This window comes from Xyrauchen texanus, chromosome 40 (assembly GCF_025860055.1).
Source record: "Xyrauchen texanus isolate HMW12.3.18 chromosome 40, RBS_HiC_50CHRs, whole genome shotgun sequence".
Taxonomy (NCBI): Eukaryota; Metazoa; Chordata; class Actinopteri; order Cypriniformes; family Catostomidae; genus Xyrauchen; species Xyrauchen texanus.
Window position 1 is genome coordinate 23,580,501 of NC_068315.1, and position 25,056 is coordinate 23,605,556.

General features: G+C 40.1%; 1 pseudogene; it reads left to right on the forward strand.

The window, feature by feature from the left end:
• Positions 1 to 25,056, forward strand: part of LOC127633325 (lipase maturation factor 1-like) — a 44,898-nt pseudogene that overhangs the window by 4,826 nt on the left and 15,016 nt on the right.

Consider the following 25,056-nt stretch of genomic DNA (forward strand, 5'->3'; position numbering starts at 1 on the left):
AGAAATTTCTGTTAAACTTTTCAATAAGTTCTGGACATTAACATGAATGCATTAGAGTTTATGACCTAACCAAGAACAGTTTTACATTAATCATGGTTTAGGTTGTATTCATGTTATTTATATTAATATTAATGCTATTTATAAGTATACCACTGTTCATACTGATTCATAATATTAAAAGTTATAATATGGAACAGATTCGAGGAATGAGGAAATGGGAGATGGCGAATTCAACTCAAAGGTACATTTATTTATACACAAACGTATTCGCTTTACTGCGTAACAGTGAATGTTCAGACATAAACTCAAATGTTGGCTGTACTGACACACACACACACACACACACACACATGTGCTGGCTCGGCTCGGCTCGGCGCTCTCTCTCTCTCTCTCTCTCTCTCTCTCTCTCTCACTCACTCACTCTGATGTCAGGCCCCTTTTATTTCCCCCATCTCTCACTGTGAATAAAGAAACAGCAATTACCAGAAATTCATCTCAGTGAAAACCTTTACCGCGTCCTCTCTCTCCAGACGAATGCTCACCACACCTACTTTTAAAGGCATAGTTCACCCCCAAATTTTAATTCTGTCATTATTTACTCAATCTACATCTACATTAATCCGGATACTTATTTTTTTTCTCGAAACACTCTCTGTCAACATCGTCATTTTTAAGCATTTCCCAAAAGTTGCTCGACCACACTGAAACATATTAAAATGGTTAAATCCCCTTACTGCGCATGCGCAGTTGTCCTTGTGTTCTGTCACTGAACACCAATTCCACCAATGCAGTGTGAATGTTGTACTAAGTTATCTTTAACAACGATATCAAAATGAATTTCAGGCACAACAGTGCTGCTACAACAGGGCCAACATCTTGATTGCTTTGATTGAATCGATCACATGACAGCGTCACATGACAACAAATCTGTGATAGTTTTCAGATATATCTGTTTTCCCAGTCCACACTACAATGTGAATATGGCATTTTCAAATTTATCCACTTGGGAGATAATTTTCAAAAAGCTCAGTTATCACTGTCAAAACATTGTCTCAGTGTGGATGGAAGATCAAAACATAGAGAAAAGGATGCATTTTCAAATGAAAACATATTAGTGTGGACGTGGCCTCACACTCATATCATTCCAAACCCATGTCTTTCTTCCGTTTAACCATTTTTAAAAAATACAATTATTTTACTCCAGTAATCTACTAGAATAGGTTTACATGCTTTAATGTAAAAAAAAACACATTCTTTTTCTTACACTGTACATTGCTACAGCACCTCTTCTTACCCTCTGTCTGAAATGCACTGTTGTAGTTCCTGTCTCTTTAAAGCCCCCCTTTTTGAAAAGTCCAGTCTGCTGTGATTAATCAATCTCTTATGGGGCTTTTTCACTGCATGGTACAACTCGACTCAACTCGACTCTACTCTCATTTTTGGGGTTTTCCACTGTGGACAGTACCTGGTACCTGATACTTTTTTAGTACCACCTCGGTCGAGGTTCCAAGCGAGCCGATCCAATACTAAAATGTGACGTCAAAATCCTCCAGATCACTGATTGGTCAGGGAGAATCGTCACTACCAGTATCACTGGATTTCCGACACGCAACATCAACCCGCTAGTTTTAAAGTTAGCAACAGCAATAAAAGTAGAATTTGTTCACGCAACTTTTGAATTGTGAAAAAAGAAATGGCTGTGTGCAAAACCATGCTGTGGGCAAAAAACAAGGTGCAGACGGTCCACTCGTTAGCAATGAGCGAAACGAAAGTCTCTTAAAAGTGACTACAGAACCATCAAGGAAAAGTGGAAGTGGTTCGACCAAATGGAGAGTACCCTGGACTGGTTTTGATCCACGATGGAAGATGGTATATTTTGTTATGTTAACTCTATTCTCTGCTTGAAAGCTTCACTTTATTTAGTTGACCAGTTTATCAGTGATCAGCTACATCAGCAAGTGCATTGGTGATGTCACTTTCTCCAAGAACATCACCACACGCTCCAACCAGAATCCGTGGATGACTGCGGAGGTGCGTGCGCTGCTGAGGACCCTAGACTCTGCCTTCAGAACAGGTGACAAGGTGGCCCTAAGAACAGCAAGGGCCAAACTGTCCCGGGCCATCAGAGAGGCGAAGTGTGCACACGCTCCACAGTCACTTCCAGGACAGCGGCAACATGCGGCGCATGTGGCAGGGCATCCAGGCCATCACCAGCTACAGGACAACATCAGTTGCCTGTGACAAAGATTCCTCCCTTCCAGATGCGCTGAACGACTTCTACGCTCGGTTTGAGGCACAGCACGACGTGGTGGCGAGGAAGACCACCCCTCCTCCCAACGACCAGGTGCTCTGTCTTACCACGGCAGATGTGAGGAAAACTCTATGTAGAGTCAACCCACGGAAGGCTGCTGGACCAGACAACATTCCTGGCAGAGTGCTCAGAGGATGTTCAGACCAGCTGGCAGATGTTCTTACCGACATCTTCAACATCTCTCTGAGCAGCGCCATCGTTCCAACGTGCTTCAAGGCCACCACCATTGTCTCCATGCCAAAGACATCTTCAGTGTCCTGCGATATAGAAATTTGTAGAAATTGTAGAAATTTGCTGGTTCCTGTTAGTTATTGTGTTAACTAATGTTAAAGAGATAGTTCATCCAAAAATGAAAATTCTCTCATCATGTACTCACCCTCATGCCATCCCAGATGTGTATGACTTTCTCTCTTCAGAGAAAGCCTATTATATGCTTCTGAACATATTAATTTATACACTGGAGTCATTTGGATTACTTCTGTGTTTCCTTTATGTGATTTCTGGAGCTACAAAGGCCTGTTCGCCATTTACTTGCATTGTTTGGACCTACAGAGCTGAAATATTCTTCTAGAAAACTTTGTTTGGTTCTGCTGAAGAAAGAAAGTCATGCACATCTGTGATGGCATGAGGGTAAATACATGATAAGAGAATTTTCATTTTTGGGTGAACTACCCCTTTAACATGCACAACCTTATTGTAAAGTGCCATTGAAATTTCCTTAGTGAATATACATTTTTCTTTAGCTATGCTCAGGTCAAAAATATTTAATTGGCCAGATTTGTATAAACCATTATCCTGTAATCACACTTGTATAGGCCAGAAGGTGTGGGAACCCTTTGTTAAGTAGAATTGCTTTGTGAATGGCAGGAATTAAGACACTACTGCATGTGGAATCATTTAGAAATGTTATACAGGCCTTTTGTAGTGTTTTGATTAGCATGCTGTTTTTATTTTTGTTCAATAACATTCATATTCCACTATCATTACTAACAAAGAAAACCGTGTGTAATCTGATTGTGGTTTGTAGTGTATTTCATCAGCATGTGCGTGTTTGTTTATTGCTGTGTAGTTAGCTACTCTTTGTATGTGTGTGTGTGTGTGTGTGTGTGTGTGTGTGTTTAGGTTGGGAAAGCCAACTGCTGGAAACTAGGTTCTAGTGTATCTTCCTGTGCCCACTGTGGAGCTTGGCACAGATGCCACATCATTGCCCTCCTTCCCTTATCTCCAAATGGACTTTCTGCTGGCTTATAGTTCACATCATGCTGGGTGTGGTCAGTACACACACATTTATGCATCCAAAAAGAAAAGCTAAGGTACACATGTATAGGTACCACACACATTTAACACATGCCGTCAGACGACTTCTGTCTGGATTTTTTATGGTTTCTATGACTGCTGCAACGCTGGCCTATAACTATTGTCTGCCAAGGTATGGAGGTTGCCATGTAGATGAAAATGTTTTTCCAATTAGGGCCATAAATGAGGAGGAATGGGGAAGGGGAGCTGCACGTTCATTAAACAAGGCCAAGAATATAATTGCCTTTAAGTACTTACAACTGTAAAAACCCTACATCCATTTCCCCTCGAACACAAGAAGAATAAAAAACTCAGTATGACTCGCACAGACTGAAAGGTAAAGTGAAAAAGCTGGATTTAATAGTATGGTAATGATTATCATTCATTTGTGGTGTCATCTCAGATTTCTCCACATTCATTGTCTGAATGTTGATGGAAAAAAAGAGCTGTAATTTAGGCCCTGTGAGATGTATGACTCTTGTCCACATCACTTTCCTGGGGAATATCTAATGATTAGTTTTACACTAGCAATCAAAAGTTTGCACACACATACACATTCTTTATAATAACTATTTTCCACATTTTAGAAAAATAGTGAGTCTTCAAATCTATGAAATAACAAATTGAATTATGCAATAACCACAATGCAATGGGATGATGCAATAACCACAAAATGTTTTAACAAAATGATCTTATATTTTAGCTTCTTCTAAGTAGTCACACGCTGCATACCCTTGGCATTCTCTCAACCAATTTAATGAGGTATTCACCTGGGATGCTATTTAAACAGTATTGAAGGAGTCTCCATGTACAGTAGGAATGTTGTACACTTGTTGGTTGCTTTTCATTGCAGCTAATATTATCCATTAAAATAATATTAATGAAATACAATTGTATTACAGTAATTTTTTTCTATCTTATTAATTTTATATGCTGAAATTATATAATTAATAGAATTAATCGGAATTATTGGCATATCAGTATTTGCCTAGTAAGGCCTCCAAATGAAATAGCTGTGTTTGAATGCAAGAATTGAGCCTGTTTACATGCACACCAATACCCTGATTGCTACCAAAAATCAGACCTTTCAATGTAAAGGAATGCCTTTTTTTCTCCCCTCGTGGTGGCATAGTGACTCAATCTAGGTGGCAGAGGACAAATCTCAGTTGCCTCTGCGTCTGAGACTGTCAAACGCATCTTATCACGTGGCTTGTTGAGCGCATTACCGCAGAGACATAGTGCATGTGGAGGCTTCACGCTATTTTCCACAGCAACCATGCACAACTCACCATGCGACCCACCGAGAGCGACAACCACATTATTGCGACCATGAGGAGGTTAACCCTTGTGACTCTACCCTCCCTAGCAACCGGGCCAATTTGGTTGCTTAGGAGGCCTGTCTGGAGACACTCAGCATGCCCCGGATTTGAACTCGCAACTCCAGGGGTGGTAGTCAACGTCTTTACTCACTGAGCTACACATGCCCCCAAGGAATGCCTTTTTAATTCGTTTTCATGACCACACACACGTTGTCATCTTATATAGCATAATCGGTGTTAGAACTCGCAAGCAAACATGTTCAATAAGGGTGCTTTCATACTAGCACTTTTGGTGCGCACCCAGGGTCGAATGACATCAAATTTTGGTTTGGATAATGTGAAGTAGTTTGCCAAATGCTTGTTTAACAGTGCAGTTAAATAAAAATTGTTGTGGCAAAACATTCATTAGCATCAACGTTTTGCAGTAATTTGCTGTGTTAGCCAAATGAGCAAAATGGTGTTTAACATTTCACAAGTTGTTTTCTATTCCGAGAAGGACTGAAACGAATGCCAGCGTTTTATGAATATAGCCTGCACAAGGACTTAGCTAAAGTTCAGTTGCCAAGTTGTCGTTCACGATCATTTCTTTTCTTCTTTTTTTCATTTCTCAGCAAGGGATGATTTTCAGCACACATCAAAGCAGCTCTCGAAATCCTTCAGACTTGAGGCTTGAGGATGTCTGACTGGTCTCCGTTTCTTGTGGTTCAAACAAATCCCTCAGCTCAACACATGTAGTATCTGTTGAAAACTTTATGCTTGATGTGTGTCAGATTGTTCAAGGAATCTTTCACTTAATAGCTAAAGTTCACACATTCCATCGGGAGTCAAACCTCACATGTTTGAAATGTTCTCCTCTCTATCTGTTCATGCTCATTAGTCATCCATCTTGAAGATTTGTTTGAAGTATGTTGCAGACAGTGCTTGATTCAGTACATTCAGTAAATAAACTACCTCAGCAGATACTTATTATCTTATTAATTAAGATTAATATTCACTGTATTACTACCTGTAGAGTTGAAAGCAACTTGCTTGACAACTTGCTTTTAAAGCACCTCCGTAGACATTACACCTGTAAAATGGAGTTCACACATGCCCATATGCCCAACAACACTCGCTTTGGCCACTGATGGCAATGTTTAAAATTTTTGGTCAGTACGGACCAAACCTGAACCTACCATTTATGCTCCAGAACTGAATAAGGTGTGTTGCAATTTCAAATGGGATATTGAATAAATAGCATTTCTTATTTTTCAGTTCTGTTGAGGTTTTTGAACTTCTCACAGATTCCCTTAATATTTTTTAATAAGAGTGTAGTCGACTAGATTTGTTACATTTGAAATGCACTTGAGGATTTTCTTTCATGCACAGTCTGGATGACTCAGAACAGGTCATTGCATTCAGTTTGGTGTACACATTAAGGAAGAGACATTCTGTCTCGCTTGAGTATACCCGAGTGCCTCCTGTTTTCAGGCACATTTGTCCTGTTTCAGCCTTTGGGTGTGTGTTTTTGACATTTCCTCATTTGGATGGTTGGCAAGAGGTTTTTGGCATTCCTTAGGGCTGTGTCAAACATGGGCAAGAGCAGCTCTCCCTGGCTTTTTACTGTCTCCTGACAGCTAAACTTTTATAGAGGCGAATTGCAGAGTAGGGAAGTTAATGACTTTTTAACTCTCCCATAAGTGAGTGCCCATCCGATAGTATGGTTAAATATCTGTCACATGCACCTGTGTGCTAAAGACTGAGTCTTTGGTTTTTACTCTGTGCTAAACACTGAGTCTTTGGTTTTTACAGTAATATTGGATACTTGTAATCTCTCATCCAAGACTGACGTTAATTAACTAGAATTAAATTGAGGTGTCTGAATTTTAATGAGGAGAAATTGCCCTTGGCATTACGTAGTGCACAACTGGCAAGATACTGATCTCTTTACCGCTATGGAGTAAGAAGTTGCTGTTTTGTATAAGTAATCAGAGCATACAGAGAGTTATGCAAGGCCCTTGCTACAAAAACATATTGTCAGCTAAAATGGATACTGATGTTAAGTGTAAATGCCTGAAAATGTAATTACTCCTAGCTGAATTCCAGCCTACTAATAGGAGACAAACACTGGTGAGGCTTTGTTAGCTACTTGTCTTTTTCAGTAATATCCAACCGGATTATAAGCAGTTTTCAAACTGTTGTTTACCAAGCTACAAGCCATACGTCATTTCAAGAACTGTAGTTCAACTGAAGTCACACTTCTCTTTTGAAATATATAGCTACACTACACAATACTATCAAAAGTAGCTAAATACATTCAATTTAGGTAAAGGGGCTATTTATATCTATATATCTAATCAATGAATTTATCAGAGCAGAGCCCTGTTTTTCAGGCAAGATAAGGGGTTCTTGAATGAATAAACAGGTTTTTGAACGAACAAAGGTTGATAGCATTAAATATGAACAGATACATTTAAATTGAGTATATATATATATATATATATATATATATATATATATATATATATATATATATACTTGAATAAACTTGAATACACCCTAACTTATATGAGTGAGTTGGAAACAAAGTAATGAACAACAGTGTTAAGGTAATATATATATTAATATATATATATAAAATACTTAAAAGGCCACACAGGGACTGGAATTGGTGAATCGATTTTCAAGCACTAAGCAATTCATTAGAATGAATCAGACTTTCCAACGCAACACACAAGAGGGAGGGGACAATTGATGGGATTTAGTTTTATTATTAGCTCAGTTACACTAGGTATAAAGCCAGACTGGTCTCACAGTGAAATCCAAAACAGTAGGTTGATTTCTCAAGCTAAAATCGGTCTGCGCTTCCTGAAATACAAAACAGTGCCCCCAGTGGCCAAATCGGTAAGTGTTGTTCGGTATATGAGCTTGTGAGCTTGGGTTTGTGAGTGCTTCTTTTTTCTGGTTGTAATTTCCACGGAGGGGCACCTAAAGCGAGTTGTGAAGTGAGTTGTTTTCAGCTATATAGGCTGTAAAACAGTGAAGACGAGTGCATATTTTATAAACTGAACTCCCCAACCCAAACCTGCCATCAGTGGAGTAAAAATATACTGAGAGAGGGACAAAGGCAACCTCCAAATCGCACTTTTCACTGATTATGCATACGCAAATACTTCCTGGTTTTACAGAATGCAGGATCTGAATCCTGGTCTCCCACGCCACTGAGGCAACACGCTTTTGGTTGCGCCACAAGGGAAGGTAAACACACTGGAGTCAGTGAGTCGGCATAATGTGGCCAATCCTAATGTAGGGAACTCTCGGAAACAACATGCCGACTTCCCATGTGATCATGTTGAGAAAGCATGTGTTCAATACAGTGTAATACTAAAAACACAAATCTAAATAATTTTCTCACCACACACAAATTCTATGTATGTTGTTACTGTAAAAGCCACATTCTTTAGAAAACAGCTGTACTGTTGACATGCTACTGAAAAATGTTGTTAAAATAGTGTGAGCCGTGGCACGGAAGAAAGCATGTTTTACTCACAAAACAGAAAATAAAATTGCACCATTAGCATTATCGTATAGAATAAAATGCAAAAGTAAGGACTTTTTGCGTAAAAATAAAATGCACTCTTTACATTTAAATTTGTAATGTCACTACTTTTTTACTCCCCAACACTGATGATAAGATCTAGTAAAAGCAGCAGACATGGTTCTTGTTTATGACATTGCCACAGATTCAAATCATTTCAGGAAATCAGGCATTCATCTATTTACCATGCAAGCGATGCAGTCCCTTTTAATCTTATTTATTTGTAATTAGGAGAAATAAGAAAATTGTGCATAAGATGTGAATTACTGTCTTTAAAACAATGTGACTGTCAGACAGCAGAGTTCCAGTTGGACATTTTTGGTCGGATGGTCTTAATTCTGGCTTTATTTATTGGCCAGCTGATAAGTGGGTTGAGGGTGGGAGACAGTCATTTTCACATTAGTGCAATCGCATTTTAGGGAGCTAATACCCATTCCAAGGTTCCTTATTGCATTATCCTTAATGTCATAAATTCAAGAATGCACTTGATGAGCAGCAAAACTTACTGACGCATTCGTTTTTGCCTCTGGGATGTAAATGTTAGTTGCATATAAGCTCTACTGAAAATAGTCTTACTGTTACTAGATGGAGCGCACATGTTTAGATTAGGCTTCGTATTACATACGTAAATAAAAAAAAAATTGTGAAAATTTTATGCTTAACCTTTGTTCTTTACAGTAACTCAACATTTATTTGGCTGTCTTGGTTGATTTGGTACAGAGGGATCCAAATCACCGCAGGTTAAGAAAAACAGCTGTCAAGAGTTAAAAAATGTAAAAATCTGCCACCAATAATAAATCTGATGTGTGGTGAAGCTCTCTCTCTCTCCCTCTGCATTAATGATGTAACTCTTAAAGGAATGATGGGATATAAAGTATCATTGCAGCTCTAGATATGCAGTAGTGTTTAAATGATTGTGTATGGTCTCAATGAGTATTAGTAAAACCATTCCTACAAGTCTCTGCTTGTAACAAAGTGGGCAATTTTAAATGTTTGGTCTTCATATTATGTGATGTGCTAAAAATGACCTCAGAATTTGACTTCTCTTTGTTATAACAGCTTCCTTACTGTCAGAAAAACAGAAATATTAGCTAAACACTCAGTGACATCTGTTTTTCCTCTACATGCATTCAGCAGCAGGGAAATTATGCTGCTGAAATTTGGTTTAACAATATTCTTGACTTGTTCGTATAGGGTCGTGGAAAAAACAGTTCCATAGTTCTTACTCCATTGAAACTAGTTGCTGCCCAAGCGACATTTCAGACCTTTGAGGCAAATGCAAGAATAATCTCTATAGTTTGGCTTTTTGTACGTGCTAAATATGCTTCTCATCTGCAATACGATGTTTGCATCACATTAAATCACGTGACCACTTGCACCAATAATCTGCTCTGTTCACAGGTGTACACCCATTGGTTGCACAGACTTCCCTCTATATCGTGCCGCAGACAAAAAAACAGTAGTACAGTTTTACAGTAGTAACAGTAACTGTGTAATAAAAAAAAAAAAAACATTTCATATTAAATTATTGGTCCCACTTTATGTTAGATGTCTTTAACTACAATGTACTTAACATTTATGCATTTGACAGACGATTTTATCCAAAGCGACTTACAGTGCGCTTATTACAGGGATAATCCCCCCCAGAGCAACCTGGAGTTAAGTGTCTTGCTCAAGGACACAATTGTGGTGGCTGCGGGGATCGAGCCAGCGACCTTCTGATTAACCGTTATGTGCTTTAGCCCACTACACCACCACCACTCTCACTTAAGCATTTTATTTAATGTATAGTACTTAGATTTAAAGTACCTGCATTTAGTTACATTTGTAGTTAAATTTTTTTACACTGTTAAACTTACCCCTGACTCTAACCCCTAACCCTACTTCTAAACCTACCAATACCTCAACCTCAGAAGCAGCTAATGTGAATCACTAATTGTGAGAATTTTGCAGAACAACATGTAGTTACACAGTAAATACATTATATTTTATTGTTAGTGCATAGTTGTTACACACCGAATATTGAACTGTGTTCTGTACCGAATTTAAAGTGTGACTGTAACGCGTTCTGTAGTTAAGGAGTACACGAATGCGAGTAGCTCCTCTCAAGGCAAATATTTTATTGTAATCTTACACAGCTTTTAATTTAACAATCAATTCACTCCCAGACTTTCTCTCTCAAGTGTTGGTGGCGTGGGTCTTTCTCCGGACGGGCACTTGACCACACCCCCAATGCCCGACTCAGGCCAGGGAGCCATCCGGCCTGCCTACCACTCCCCCCCCCATTTCTGGTTAGGAAGTCAGCGGCAGCCATCTGCAACCCCGGTCTGTGGACCACCTTGAACTTAAAAGGCTGGAGAGCCAGATACCACCGGGTGATCCGGGCGTTACTATCCTTCATGCGGTGAAGCCTTTGGAGTGGGGCGTGGTCCAAGCAGAGGGTGAAGGCCCGTCCCAGCAGGTAGTATTGGAGCGTGAGGACCGCCCACTTGATGGCCAGACATTCCTTTTCCACGGTGCTGTACTTGGTCTCCCTCAAGGAGAGCTTACGGCTGATGTACAGCACCGGGCGCTCTTCCCCCTCCAACACCTGCGAGAGTACGGCCCCCAGCCCTCTGTCTGAAGCGTCTGTCTGTAATAGAAAAGGGAGAGAGAAATTAGGTGCATGTAAAAGTGGCCCCCCCACAAAGTGCGGCTTTAACCTGCATGAACGCCTGTTGGCACTGCTCCGACCACTGGACTGGGTCTGGAGCCCCTTTTTTAGTGAGGTCAGTCAGCGGGCTGGTGACGTCCGAATAATTAGGTATAATCCTCCTGTAATAGCCAGCCAGCCCCAGGAACTGCCTCACCCCCTTTTTGGTCTTGGGTCTCAGGTAGGTCGCAATCGCCGCGGTCTTGTCAATTTGGGGACGCACCTGGCCGTGGCCCAAGTAGAACCCCAGATACCATACCTCCACGCGCCCAATCGCGCACTTCTTGGGGTTTGCTGTGAGCCCCGCCTGCCTCAGCGATCTCAGAATCGCCCTCAGATGTTGCATGTGCCGCTGCCAATCATTGCTATAAATGATGATGTCATCTAAATAGGCAGCAGTGTAAGCCGAATGCGGCCGGAGAATACGGTCCATTAGACGCTGAAACGTAGCCGGGACCCCAAACAAGCCGAACGGAAGAGTCACGAATTGGTGCAATCTGAACGGCGTGGAGAATGCTGTTTTTTCCACTCTCCCCATGCTCACTGGAATTAGAGCTAAATTAGACATAATTTAGCTCAGGTGTAAGTGCCCTTACCGCTTCCCTCTCTCTGGACGGGCACTTGACCACACCCCGCTGCCACAGTGACCAAATAATCTTAGTTAGAATCTATTAGACCTATTTTTATTACAACAATGGCAGTTGTAGGATATTTGGTACTGATGAATTTAGAAGGGAACTGTTAAAGTGCCCTCATTCTCACACAATTATATGTAAAGGTATTTGGTATGCTATATTTAGAAGGGAACCGTTAATGTGTCCTCATTCTCAAACCATTATATGTAAGGGAATTTAGGGTCTAAATAATGTGTTAGCTATGAACTAAATTAAACTGTCCTTATATTACATTATTATGGAATGTAATATATAATGGAATTAGTTGCGTTCGACAACCATTATAAATTAGATAAATGACAAATAACAAGATTACTTGTCTGAATAAAATTCTCCACCATTAAAATTGTAATACAATGTCTCGTTGTATCCGCTCACAATTTCTACTGTAAGGAATTAGATTTAATAAGGGAATTATGATTAATTAACTTTGGAATACTATTATTCTCATGGCTTATTGAAAATAATATCACACATATTTATGTACAGCTTTGAAGCTAAATCTTTTAGAAACAGGGATGAGATAATTTATAAAAATATACCACAGTCAAATTTTTGAACAGAGACAAACTTTATTGCTATTCTAAACATAAATCTAATCTAACACATATATACATGAGACAGGTTGGTGAGAAGAGTGACAGAATGTGAAATAGATGATCAATACAGTGAAAATGAACTGAATGCCTTAAGAACCATTTATCCTTATTTGAGTCTACATCGATTTACTATTGGATTACCCAAAATATTGAACTAATACACCAACACTTTGAGCAAAGTGTAGAGATGTTTTTGACCTCTGTAAGATCGGTTAGTTATTGTCTGTATGAATGATGAGGTTGGCTTTGAAGCGAGGCCTTATCTGAACCGTAGAGATCGAGAGGCTTCCTCGGGACTTCGAGTCCCAAGCTTCCTTGGACCTCACATCGATCTGGTTCTGAAGAGATCCAGAGAAGACCACGAGGGAAGAGCCAGAGCAGAGAGTGCAGAAGGGAAGAGACAACAAGAGAAAGAAGAGAGAAGAAGCCCTCTTCCTGTTTGGAAACATTTGAACTGAAATTGGCCGCATCCCCAAAGGTGTCCTGCACCAATCAGAGGGAACTTTTCAGAGTGACATGGTTGACTGGGCTGTCCTTTCCGACAGTTGATTTTATGGTCCTTTTTTTTTGTCTTACAAATTTCACGCTCAAAAACAGTGCATATTTAATCATGAACTTTTTGTCTCTTGTACCATCTTGAGAATGGTACAAGAGACATGATATTCGTTGTCATCAGCTTTCTCTGCATACACCAGTGAACGCTTACATACTAAACTTGACATTCTTTCATGGATATTATACGTGTAGGTAACAAAACATGAAAATCCCTGGTTACAAATAATACTGGTTAATTCATGGGTTATACAACATGGATAAAACATTACACACATTTTAAAGAGGTATATCAGGCTATAATCATTAATTTGTCAGTTATATATATTACCACAGATCAAAGCAATTGTCAGAATTACCTAGCAAGCCTAGGTATTGTATAAATCGTGGATTTAAATGCATTCTTTAAATTTTAAAAGGTTAAATCAGTAAAGTAATTTGACTGTGGATTATGTTCCTGGATTAAGATGAAATGTGTTAGTATTAGAGTGGTGAAAATCTGATGAACTTTTGGAAACCTTTGAAGGAAAAGTCTGCTTTAACTCTGTGTGGAAGTTCAGAAGGTCATGCTGAGGGGGCCTTGCTGACCAATGACCCTTTTATTGTCCAAAGACAGGCCTTTGGTTGGACTACTGATGTTTGGTCTGATAATTTATGATGTTTGACACTGTTAGCAAGGTTGAACTCATTAGCTGCAAACATAATGCAATAATGTAAAAACAGGTCTCTACCGTGCGAGCAAATGTGATTGAAAATTAGTGCTGAGGAATGTCTGACACCGGTCATCAATGCTAATTAATTTATACCATCAGAATCAAAACTCCCTATTCATCTAACCTTAAATACAAATTACTTTTTAAACTGCAAAAAAAAACTAAATTAAAATTGTTGATGACTGATATTTTACTTGTTATCACTCAGCTACTTCACCTAGCACTGGGCTGATGAAAAAAGATACACGTGTGACGCACAACGCATGAGTAAATGCATTCTTTAAAATATCGGGTTATTTCATTGCATATTTTTCTGACCTTAATGACACAACCATTTGGTGTTCCTACACTAGAGGGCACATAAAATTATTTTTGACATTGAGAAATACACAAACTGGGTTTGAATGTTATTTTAGACTGTGATGAAATTGAAAGAACGGTAAATCTCAGAATGTCATTCACGTACTCCCATTGTCACCTTACATACCCCCAGGGGTACGTGTACCCCAGTTTGGGAAACACTGCTGTAAGGGAAAGTTCATAAAGGGCTTTAAAGCTTGGACCCCCAAGACCTATGGGCAAATTATGGACAAAGTTTTCCTCCTTTGTAATCTGTGTTCTGTTTGAATGATGTTTGATATTTGAATTATGTTTGATATATGAAATAAACACAATAATAATTATAATAGGCTCATATAAATAAACAAGCTAATCAACTTTTTCAAAAGGGGAGAGAGAAAAAACTTTCTGTATATTTTGTTGTTGACATCTGTAAAGGATTTAATTTCATGGGCAATGGAGGAGTCAGGAGACAGTTGAACAAAAAAAAAAAAAAACATGTCTCTCAGTGGCCACCTCAAACAGGGTCTTTTTAACAGTCTCTCATATAACTATGTAGTTATTGTTGCCAGTCATTCGGCCACCAGCTCTCTTGCCACTCTCTCTCTCACTCCGATGCTCTGGCGTGCCTTATCAGGTCTCCCTCCACCATCACTAAAATGAGAGACAGGTGTTAGAGTAATAAAGCCCAGGTGACAAGCCTTACCACTCTCCCTCCATGCCACAACATCAACATAAAAAATAATGGCACTTGATGCATGCCCTTATACTTAAAAATCATGAACAAAACTGTGAACGAAGATAAAAAAAATGCAACCCAGACTACATTAAATACAGATTACGTTTTTTACTCTGTTGGGTTCAGTAGCTTTGATAGTTGTTATATGTACAGTATATGTTCTGCTATGCTATGTGATGCTATGCGAGTGGCGCCCTCCGCTACACTTTTCTAGTGCCGTTTTCAGCTACACTTTGCTACAATTATCCTTTCAATCAACATCAATAAACTGCGTGGGTAGTGTAGGATGTCGAAGAATTCGAAATTGTCAGTCTGTCGCCAGGACATTAAAAAGCATTTACAGTCACACACGTCTGACACCTCTCAAGAGCAAGATGGAGGGGGTCTGGCTAGGAATGACAGCACGCCTCAGGATGTAGGCCAAGGTATTGCTAACATTTATGCAGTGCTAAAGAAAATCTTGACTGACATAGAGGGCCTCGTGGAAATAAGTTGAGCGAACACATCTATGGAGGCAAAACTTTCCTCCCTGATCTCAAGATTGGACGAGGTTGAAAAGAGAATTGAGTCTCTGGAAGCAGCCGGAAAAGAGCTGGAGATTAACTCGTCGGCCACCAAAACTGATATGGATCAGGTATGGGAAAAATGAGAGGATAAGAAAAATCAAAGCAGACATAATAATGTTTGTTTCGTTGGAATCCCAGAGGGAAAGGAAGGTCAAGACATGTTTCTGGATGGGCTTATTCCGAATTTGTTAGACAAAGCGGGCCATCATCTTGAAATAGAACGCGTGAGCTGAGGAAAACTAGAACACAGAGCTTTCGGTCTGCTTCCCAGAGCGGGTGACAGTCCCTGATGCATTCTGGCAAGAATCCTGCGTTCGGCTGACATCTTTGTTTCAGATCAGGCTTATAGAGAAAATCATATAGATGGCGCTTTAATACATCCCTTCTGCAGGACACATCATTTCAACAAATGTTAAAGACAGTAGTTAATGTTTTTGTGGAGGACAATTGGTCCTCAGTGTCCTCTGTGCGTGTGGCATGGGAGGCACTTAAGGCAGTTCTTAGGGTGCGGATCAATAATATGCCTCATTCATTAAAAAGATCATGTTACAGGAATTCATGGTGTAAGAGAATTAAAAGTGCTGAAACAGAGCTGAAGTGCTGAATGTCATCCAATGGTCTTAGAGAATTTACTAAAATATAGTTACAATACTATTATTTCACAGAAGGTAGAGTTTTCTTATTCAGGGCAAGACAGACATAATTTGTGTCAAGAGACAAGGCAGGGAATCTCTTGCCAGATACATAAAACTGAGAGTTTTTTTCCCACCATTCCTTCAGTGAAGTCTTCTGGAGGCAATAAATTTACCTCTGCGACAGATATTAATAAGGCCTTTAAAGAATAATATTTCGTTCTTTATAGTTCCACGACTTCATCTACCTAAAAGGATATTGCAACTTCGTAGAGCCATTAGAACTTCCTAAATTGATGAATGATCAAAAAGTGTTTCCTGATTCAGATATTACTTTGGAGGAGCTTGTTGTGGTAATTAAAGCCTTGATAACAGGTAAGGCACTGGAGCCAGATGATTTTGCTGCAGAATTTTGTAGATCTTATGTCACAGAACTGGCACCACTTTGTTAGAAGTTTACACAGTCAATAAAGAAAGGTGAACTACCGCCAACCATGACGCAAGCCATTATCAGTATAATCCTTAAAAATGATAAAGAAATTATCATCCAATTTCCCTGTTCCAGTTAGATGTAAAATGATTGTCTAAAATTTTGGCTAATTGATTAAGCAAAGTAATTACATTTCTTATACATATAGATCAAGTGGGGTTTATTCTGATAATATTAGTCATTTTATAAATATTATGTGGTCAGTAGCGAATGATCAGACCCCGATTGCTGCCATCTCACTTGACACAGAGAAGGCATTTGATAGGGTGGAATGGAACAATATTTGTAAGATTTTGGACACTTTTATTGGATGGATTAAGTTACTATATAAACATCCAAAATATCCGAAATAAGAAAAGAGGATGATTTTCCTGGTATTGTAGCAGAAGGTGTGGTGCATACATTTGAACTCTACGCAGATGACATATTATTATTATATTATTTACATAGCCTCCACAGAATTCAATTTTTTTTTTCAAAATGTTCAGGATACTGGGTGAATTGGTCTAAATTGGAAGCTCTTGCTCTGACAGCATACTGACCTACCACAGCATTCCAACCTGGTGCATTCATATGGCCCAAGCAAGGCAATTGCTATTCAGGCATTTTATTTCCAGCAAATTTGAGAGATTTACTGTGTTCCTTTTGACCCATTAATGAAAAAGATCTTGTGTGATATTGATAGGTGGACTTCACTACTTTAGTCTATGGCTGGGAAGGTCAATGTTATAAAAAATAATTCTGCCCGATTCAGGCCGAGGAAAGCTCCAGACTGACTTACCCCCTGGAGGAGAGGAGTGCCCCTTCGGATATGTCCTCGCTGGCTGGTTCTATCCGCATTCTGGGTACCTCGGTAGGATGAGGGGAGGGGAGAGGAAAAAAGGGCAGGAGAGATAAAGAGAGAGAGGGAGAGAGAGAGCGAAAAGAAACAAAACTCAGGTTCCCGACCACTCCGTCATTCGGTCCTCGGCAAGCTGGGCAGTGGTCCTCCGCCACGCTGGGCGATGGCACTGGACCTCGCCTCCTAGTGTACAGCGGTGAGCTTCCACTCCCCGGTGGACGGTAGTGGCTTCTCCACCCTCTAGCGATCAGCAGATGCTTCTCCACTTCCTGGCGGATGGCAAAGAGCTCCCCCACCCCCTGGCAGACAACAGCACCACCGCATCACACCACCTCTGTGTCACGATCCCCCTTCAGCAGCGAGGTCTCCTCCAGTCCCTGGTTTTGGCACCAGTGTAACAGTTCAGGAAAAGAGGAGGTGGGAACCAGATCAACATTCAACAAGTCTTTAATTATATCACAACATCAGACTGAACTGGTACTTAATAACACACTTCGATGACACACACAGCTCCATGTGTGTATGTCTCTCTCTCTCTCTCTCTGGCATCCCTGACTCTCCCGCTGATTGAGCTACTCAGCACCAGGAGTGCATCCTCACGGCCTGGCCATGCTCTCCTCCTCTTCACAGTTACATAGACCAGTTGAAAAAGGAGGTTTAGGCCTCCCAAAAATGTTGTCTTATTATTATGCTTTTAATCTTAAACACTTGGGCCATTGGTCTCTTCCATCTGAGAGAGCCCCTACCTGGTACAACATTGAACAAGCGGTCCTTGCCCCAATTTCAACATTGCAAAGTATTTATTTTAAATTGCCCATAGCAGTAAAAATGTATCCCATTATTTCACATATTCAGTATGGGAAAAGGTTTCCTGTCTGTTCAGTTCTGATACTTACCTAAATGTTTCCTCAAACATATGGCTAAACCCCAAATTATGTTTGAACAAGTCTCCCTTTTGCTGGAAAGAAAGGATGGAGTGGGGTGTTGCTACACTTCGTGACTTTTATAACGAGTCTTTGAGATAATTTGAAAATATATCACAGCAATTTGGGATTTCAAGGTCTTATATAATAACGTTTCATCCTGTCCCAGACTATGTATATTGGGTGATGGGCGGTTATTAAAGTAGGTGACATATACAAAAAGCTGGGTCAAAACTAGTGTAATGATTGACAGACAAATAATACTTAGAGGATGGAAGTCAATTGGCCCTCCCTCATTTCAAGAATGATTCACAGAATTGGGCAGGTTGGTGGGGCATTCGAAAAGATGTCATACAAACAGCTTGGCAGATTAGATGCATATGGTAAGAAATGGGACAAATACATGACCTTTCTGGAAGGCTTTCATGAGGGCCATGTGGAGAGAAACCCTTTTTTTTCTCTTCATGTTTATATGTTTAGACTCAGGCTTCAACCACAGGAAATTTTGTTGGGGGTTGGGGATTGGGAGGGGATATGGAATTAATGGGGGTTAAGGGGGTAATAGTTGACTCTGTGCATTTATATTTTGTTTTGTTCTGTGTAATGTTTGACAATCAACCAATTAAAAATGCAAGCAATTTTCTATGTAGCATTTCTTTATTTTACAATTATTACTATAGCTATCTGGGCTTCCAGAGCTCTTAATGTGTCAAAAGCTCCCTGTATATAAACACAAACAGGACAAGGAGAACATGAATAACCCATTTATAATGATTCTTAAGGTCATTTTAAGCTATTCCTCCACCGACTGTGCGAATACGGGTCTGCTGTTGTGGGCTCATGAACGTGCACACAGCACCACTGCTGAAAAAATCCTAGAGGAAATGCTGTATATGAACATCCCATGAGCTAGAAATAAAGAAACTGTAGATGCACTGTCTAGAGATGCTATTTTGTTAGAAGTGGACTGACTGTATTTATCTCATCAGGGTTTGATCAAGATCAGAGGAGACTAGTATTAGAGGGAACTCACCTGTATGGACTACAATTATAAGGTGTGTGTGTGTGTGTGTGTGTGCATTTTATCCATTCGATTTTAAATGGTCACTTTCCACTCGTTGTTTGAATCTTAGAATTTAACAGGTTGTTGTCACGATTCCCTTGTTGTCTGCCCTAGGTTTCACTTGTCATTGTTAAATGTACTACACTTCCCAGAATCCACCTGCCATCACCACTGCCATTTTGTTCATTGTTCTCACCTGTGTCTAATTCAGTCATCACTCCCTGGTTATTTAAGCCCTGCTTTTTGTTCACTCCTTGTCGTTCGTTGAATGTTGTCAAGCCTGATCTGTGTTTCCCTGCCCGAGTTCTTAGTTTATGTTTGTTTCCCCATCGAGGGTTTTTCCTTTGTGTTTGTTTTGATTTTGCCAAATAAAGAAACCTGCATTTAGATCCTCTCTCCTCACTGCCTCATTCGTAACAGTTGTTTTGCTACTGTACCTTTAAGACTTCTGTATGTAAATTACCTATTATAATTGGCTAACATGTTTGGCAAAACTGCTTTGTGTTGTGAACATTAGAGTTTGTTTACGCAGTACTTCAAACTCTTTTATTTATAAAGGGAAATCCTGTTTTTCATTATACGTACCCATTAACATTATAGATACTATACAGTAAATCTTATGTAGTAAGCAGCATATAATCGTATGCAGTCACCCTATGATATTTCCGAAAGTTGAATTGCCTCTTTAATCGGGGTCAGTGGGTGTATACAGTACCTACCTCACACTGGTTCAAGGTTAATTAAGGTCTTATTCCTTTGGGGATTTCCTTTCTTTTGTCCTTGTCTGAATGTTCAGCTGACTTGGGCTTATCAATGGCTTGCGGTCCATAAGTGGATTAAACTAACCACTTAATGGAGGAAGTCTTCTGTCCTTACCTCCCAGTGCCATGCAGTAATCAGCAGACCGATCTTAGCATTTCCATGATTTCAGGGCTGGACTGTGAAGAGAAATCGGCCTGGGATTTTACATGGCAACTTGTAAACACTTTTTGGTTGGTTATCGGAGTTACCGTAGACTTTGTCAGTTCTAACCAGTCTGGCCATTCTTTGTTGACCTCTCTCATCAACAAGGCATTTTCGTCCACCCAGCTGCCCCTCACTAGATGTTTTTTGTTTTGGCACCATTCGGAAGTAAATTCTAGAGACTGTTTTGCATAAAAATCCCAGGAGATGAGCACCAACAATCATGCGACTGTTGAAATCAATGAGATCACATTTTTCCCCATTCTGATGGTTGATGTGAACATTAACTGAAGCTCCTGACCCATATCGGCATGATTTTATGACGAGATATGTGTCATGGCTTGCATTATATTGAGTTTTTGAACATTTAAATTCTGTCACGTTTAAAAAGTAGCATATTTTGATCAAATGTAAATGCAATAAGATACAATCAGTATAGTTCCAATTTAGAGCATATGATACAACCCATTGTCAATGTATGTGTGCATTATGCAATGATTTTAAATACAAATTTACTTCACGCAAGTTAATAGCGAACGCCTGGCAGTGGCATGTAATCACTATTGTTCCAAATGATAACATGTTTTAACTGTTAATATATTTTTTTTCACAATTCTTTCTAATCACACCTTAGACTGTGTACACATGATGACACTGCCAGTCAACTTGTAAAGCAGGCAGTGGTAGAGCAAGGGGGTGGCTGTGGCCACTATGGACCGAACCCTGGCCACCCCATTGGCCACCACACATGCAATTGATCCAACCCCCGCCACCCACCTACATGTCCGACGACACAAACACACAGGAGACTTAACCCGTACGCACCCCCACCCCCCAAAGGTCCAAAATCACATAAAGACAGCATAAAAGTAATCAATACGACTCCAGTGGTTTTAATCCATGTCTTCAGAGATGATATGATAGGTGTGGGTGAAAAACAGATAATTATTTAGGTCCTATTTACTATAAATTTTCCTCTCTGCCCAGTAGGTGGTGATATGCAAGAAGAATGAAAATACCCCAAAAAAAGAAGAAGAACTCTTAGGAGAGAAGAGTGCTAATTGAAAGTGGAGATATTAAAAAAGGACTTAAATATTCATCTGTTTCTCACCCACACCTATCATATAACTTATTTCAGGGAAATTCCTCCTGGAGAAACCTTGGGGTTAAGTGCCTTGCTCAAGGATTCAAACCTGCAATCTATTTGGTTACCTGCCATGATCATTATCCACTACTAGGCTATACCACCCACGTCAGTTTCTTAGATGTAGCTGTAATATCCACTTGAGCAGCTGTACATAGCATTTGGAAGACTTGTGATTCTAACAAGTGGTTTCATAATTCATTTTGAAAAATTCACTTTTTGTTTGGCTTCCATTAAGCTTCGTTAGCCTCTCAAGGTTGATTACACTGAAGGCAAAGGCGGAGGTTTTGGAAGATGATTTGGCACTCTATTTACTACACCCCTCTCCATGGAAAAACGAACTGAAAACAATTTAAAATGTAATTAAAATTTCCAGATATTCTTAATGGAATCATTGCAATGGTTTGAAAATGACTTTCTTGCTCTGTCCCTTTCCCAACCGAAAAAAACTCAGAAAAAACTGTATGGCAGCAGAACAGAGCTGTGATGGAGTTTGTGAATCAATGGAGACCAAACTGTGTGTGCATGTGTTTTGAAGATCAGTAAAAGCAGTAAAACCCCTCTTGTTATGTGTATTATTCCATTAATTGACCTCTATTATTCAAACATGTTAATTCACCCATTGACTGGGAAAAACTACAGTTGAAATAGAAAATTTGGAATTGATCAATATTTCCTGGCTTTTCATCAGTAGCGCTTGTGCATGATGTGTTTGTGTGTTGTGGTACATCCATGTGTACTGTACAGTGTGACACATTTCCAATAAAGTCATAAAGGCAATATTTCATTATTAATCTGCAAAAGGGTGCAATTTAATTAACGTACATGAATATGTAGTCTACATGAAAGTAAATGAATGGCAATCTGTTCTGTTTATATACTGCTAAACAAACATGAAGCATGTGTATGGACAATGATACAGGTTTTTTAGACGTAGCAGTGTTTACAGTTTGTGAACTTGCATTTCGAGAGGTACACTTAAGTATGATTTGTTTTGACAATGAGGTGTAGCAGAGGAATAGTTCACCTAGAAATAAAAATGTTCTTTAAAATTTGAAATGTTGTTCCAAATATGATTCTCTTTCTTTTGCAGAACACAAAAGAAATACTTTTAATGAATGTTGTGGCCTGTTTTTTTCAGTACAATGTCAGTTAGAGAGTCACTTTAAAGCTTAAAAAAGGATCCAAAAGTATAATAAAAGTAGTCCATGTAACTTGTGGGCCAAATACCAAGTCTTAAGAAGACATTCGATTTGTGAAACAACTGGAAATTTAAGTAAATTTTCAAAGAAAATCTTGATGTCTGTTGCGTGTTCATGAGTACTATCAGAGAAGCTCGTTCACACAAGAACTTGCATTGTTTAGCTCTAAAAACAATGGCAGTTCTCTAAAGAACACTATTTCTTTAGGACTGTGTGGTGATGGGGGCGTGGCTGAGCAACGTTTGCAGAGAGCGTGAGGGAGAGAGAAGAAAAGGGCTCGCCGGCCCCGCATATGCTCCTCAGCCAGCTGCACCACCTCATCCAGAGATGCCGGGCGGTGGCACTGGACCCACTCTGCCATTCCTTTCAGTAGCCAGGCGATGAACTGTTCCAGTACCACCTTGTGGCAGGGCGGAGGGCGGGGCTGTGTCGTGATTATACACACCCGGTCCCTTATCAGGCTTATTAAGCCTCCGAGAGGGATAAAGGCAGATTGCGGGCAGTGGTGCGGGACAGAGAGATCGTTTACGGACATGTCTGTCATGTGTGTGTTTGTGTCTTTTGTTTCAGTTTATAATTAAAATATAATTTATATTTCCAAGCTGGTTCTCGCCTCCTCCTTTCCATTGAACTACATTACATGTTCGAGCACTTTCTTGGCGCTATGTTCTTCAGCCAGCAGCACCTTCGGCAGGTGTCACGGAGCTGGTGGATGAATACGAACAAGCGCCCGTGCTCGCCAAGCATCCGTGAGTGGAAGTGTTGCCGATGTTGTTCTGGGTTGTGGCGACCCATTGCAGGATGGTCTTCCTCATAGTCCTCGTACACCAGGAGGTTGGCGCAGGAAGTTGTTGAGCTGCGAGTTAGGGTTCCCCGGACAACAGCAGCAGTTGGCGGACCGCCCACTGGGTGCTTGGCAACTCCCTCGGTCATCCTGCTGTCCCATTTTGGTCAGCTTGATGTGAGGCATGGCCATCTGGGGTCCAGGGTCGTGGCTGAAGACCCCTCCTGATGTACGAAGCTCCGTAGCACCTGCCAGTCCTCTGCCTGAGCCTGGAACAGTGCCTGGAACAGTTAGTCCTGTACCACGCATAGCTCAAACAGAGCCTGATGTTGGACTTGGTGGATGCAGGTGAAGGACTTGATTACTTTAGCCAGCAGCAAGGACTCGGCGTGGCGTTTTCTTCCTTATAATCCCAGGTTTTGGCACCACTGCGAAAAGTCTCTAGTTTTCTCTTTGGAAGGAGGAAGCGGAAGCTGCACACCAGAGCAAAATGGGCAAAACATTATCTCACTGTTTATCAAGCGCTGAAACTTTGCCAGGTGATAAACAATCTGGAATCATGTGTCACATTAAGGCCTCTTTGCAACCTGAACTTCAACAGAATATCGATTTGTGACACCAGCACTGAAAAAGCTTTATGCAGTGTAACAAATGGTGAAACAGAACACAGGTGTCTCGAGACGCGTACAGTGAGTTGTGGCACAACGATCAAAGACGTCTGTCCAGTGCGTTTACATGGACTCGACACACTTGAAAAACTGACCCGAACTTGGCCCAAAACCTGTAGGTTTATTGGGTACCGTCGGACCCAGATCGGGTTGAAGACCTCCAAATGTGTGCAGAATAACCAAATAGTGATACTGGATTTTGAATACCATGCACATCCCTATTAATGCATGATTTTGGATCGGTTTATAATAGTGGTGGAGCTAGGGGGTGACCGAAGCCTGACCACCCCTTTGGCCACCACAATCGCAATTGCTGTTTTAGTCATTTTATTGGTCATTTTGGTCTCAAATTAGTTCTTTAGAGATGAAATGATTTGTACAAATGTACAAACTTAACATGTGCGCGCTATTGGAAATTACACACAGAAACTGAAAGGTTTTCCTTCAGTTTTCTGCTAAAATCAAGGCTTCAGGGTTGAACTTGATTGCCTTCACTCAAAAAACAAACAAACAAAAAAAAACTCACTGTTGTCAGTTTTACTTAATCCTCCCATGTTCATGTTACTCAAAAAATGTATGTAACCAAGGGAACTTAAAATAAGTTTATTCAACTAAAAAAAGTATTTTTAGCTTTACTTAATCCATTTGTGTTGGGACAACATGAATATGTTTTGTTTGGTTTAGTGAAACTGAGCAAGGGATTTCTAGTTCCCACCATGTTTTGCATGGGACTTGACAGGTAGAGTAAACGTCAAAATTAAGTGTTCTGTCTTGCTCCTGAATGCTCCTGCTGAATTTGACTCCATGTTCAACCACTCTCTGCCCACTGTGATTTTCTTCCCCGACCACTTCCGTTCCCCAAACCTTGCATACAAATAGTCATACAAATAGACATCGTTTACACAAAGAAAATTACATTTTTTCAGTTATTACTATTATCAGATGACGCGTGACATGATGCCAATTTGA